Source organism: Phocoena sinus, chromosome 1 (genome assembly GCF_008692025.1).
Source record: "Phocoena sinus isolate mPhoSin1 chromosome 1, mPhoSin1.pri, whole genome shotgun sequence".
Classification (NCBI taxonomy): domain Eukaryota; kingdom Metazoa; phylum Chordata; class Mammalia; order Artiodactyla; family Phocoenidae; genus Phocoena; species Phocoena sinus.
Genome location: NC_045763.1, coordinates 87,655,368 through 87,657,904, shown reverse-complemented (window position 1 = coordinate 87,657,904; position 2,537 = coordinate 87,655,368). Strand labels below are relative to the sequence as shown.

At 42.4% G+C, this 2,537-nt stretch overlaps 1 pseudogene; it reads right to left on the bottom strand.

Annotated features, from left to right (window-relative positions):
- Positions 1-626: 626 nt before the first annotated feature.
- On the bottom strand, positions 627-1,076 carry LOC116760851 (annotated as a pseudogene).
- Between the last annotated feature and the right edge of the window lie 1,461 nt (positions 1,077-2,537).

Below are 2,537 nucleotides of genomic sequence, written 5' to 3'. Positions count from 1 at the left end.
GCAATTCCAAATAGAGTATGAAAAGGATCTACCATATCTCCTGGCCTGTTTGCAAATCCTCCCGTTTCTTCACCTTGACATGCTAAAATGAAACTGCGCAGTTTCTCTCTGTCAATCCAATGAAGCCTTCCAATTATCTTTAGGGAAGCCAACACCCACCACGAATAGCATACATCTGGTAACTTCTCTGGCCTTCCATTGAGTCCACCTGATGGAAGCTGTCATTCACAAAGCCACCAACCAAGTAAATCAGAATTTACTCAATGCAACTGACTAGTAATAGCCAGGAATCCTGTGCAACAATAGCTCTGCCCAGCATGGGATTCAGAACCTAGCCTGCAACCAAATCCACCATCAAAGTTCATACATGATAAAACAAGTTCGATTGCCTTTTCCACATTAATAGCATCCAGCTTCCCCAATAGAGCCAAAGTTGCCACCACACAAAAAGAGAATCTTGTGTCGATTTCTCCCTATTATATAAAAGTAGATTTTCACATCCCATGAAGCAGCTGGTCTCTCCTGCCTGCACTGCATTCAGCCCTTATCTTTTAGACTGCCCCCCTCTGTTCCATTACTCCTGTATGCTGATATAACTAGCACAGTGCATGCTGGAACTTCCAGCAGACCATTAACTCCAGTTAGACCAGCTGCTTAGTGGGACCCCAAATATCTCCAGTGAAAGAACCATCTTCTTTCTGTAGACTCTGAACATATTCCACAACTTTATTTACATCAATAACATTAATACTATCATAGAGAGTAAGAATCTGGACAGCACTAAGAGTGTACAAAAGATGAGGATCATGTCCAATACTAGCACTTATTCCACCACACTCGTGTTGACAAGACTTAATGTCAGAATTTCTTCTCTATTCATGCGATGTAGTTGTCCCATGAGATCCATTACAGTCAGACCCCAATAGATGCCACTCATTCTCAAATATTCAGACATACAGTATTCGTAATCATCTTTCTTTGAGCCATAGGATGCTATATAATCTGCATGCTTCTCCACTAATAGGGTGTCGGGTGCATCTGACTTGTTAATAACATCCTTCTGCGGTGTGCCCATGTCTGAGACTGAAACGAGCTGGTAATGTTTTTGAAGACTGAAATAAGATTTATGAGGAGGGTCATTCTTTGGAGATAGGCATCAGTGTGCTGAGGGGGACTGGGGGTAGAAGATGCATTCCCTTTAGATTAAGCTTGAAGAGAAGGGCTAAAATGTGTGCTGTGGTGTGTATCAGCAGGAGTTTAGGAGGCACAGTGGATAGTTATCCAATATATCCCTTAGGAATCTCAAGGAAGGAGGCTCTGCTATCAATCTGAGGTGGCAAGTAGTGAAAGAGATCAATATGGGCTACACCAGTGTGGCTCCATTCTACTGTTTATGAGGGCAAGGATTCGTAACTGTGGTCCAGGTGAGCAAGAGCCAGCCTGGAACCTGTGAAAATATGGCTGAAAAGGACTGTGTAGAGGGGCAAGGTAACCCCAACTGGGGTAGACCCATGAGGGGCTGATGAGTGCAGAAGAGAATGCATCATCTAGTCCCAAATTATCCACACTTTAGGAGGCATGGTGAGAGGCTCCCAGTGGGCTTCTCTGAAGAACCTAACAAAGAGCCCATGAGAGGAAGAACCAGATTGAAACCCCCAATGCCACCTTATGGCAGTGTCAGCCAATAAGACTTTCTTGGCCTCTTTCTGACCTTTCCTTCCAGAACTTCATCTCTAGCAGCATCAAATATTACCATTAGTGAGGGAGAAGGAGGTAAGAAAGAAATTGAAGTGCTGGTCTGCAACAAGTCCTTGTGAGGACAAGGCGTCCCTCTAACCGTGAATAAAGTTTGAAGCTCTGATTATTACAGGGGGCCCTAGGGATTTCTAATTATTCAAGGAGACTGTGTTTGTGACTTAAAGTGGTTGCAGGGCTTTTTATTACCTAGGAGTGAATAGAAAATCTTTGGACTGCAAGACTTTTTATCCAGGGTCAGAGGACGAACTTCTCCCCACTGAATACATTTTATTAGAATAGTGGGAGACAAAATAAAGTTGCTTTTGATTACATTCCATGAGTCTTGCTCACTGAACATATCAGTTATACTTACTTTTAAGACAGGGAATTGCTTAAGGGAATACATGATGATTCTTCTCAATAAACAGACTCTAATTCAGAAATTTTCTAATGGTTCTTTCCTGCTAGACATTAACAGAGAAAAAAACCTGTTTGGTCATTAGCTTTAATTTAGATATAGCCTTAGAGTTACAAGGAACATCTTGAGGACAAGAAAATGGCTCTAGACTTTATTAAAACCACACTCCAATGAAACACTCTTGAAGCAGTGCCCTTTAGGAATGGATGCTGGACATATATAAACTGCAATTCTTTCAAAATTTGTGCAACTCCAGTTGCCCTTTTTTCCCCAGCTAATCTGCATGATCTGACTCTTTCCCCCACCCACCAGTAGCCACACATCCCCATGAGACAGGTTTAAAGCTAGCAGCCCTAGGAGCCTACTTTTTATTCTCTGATAT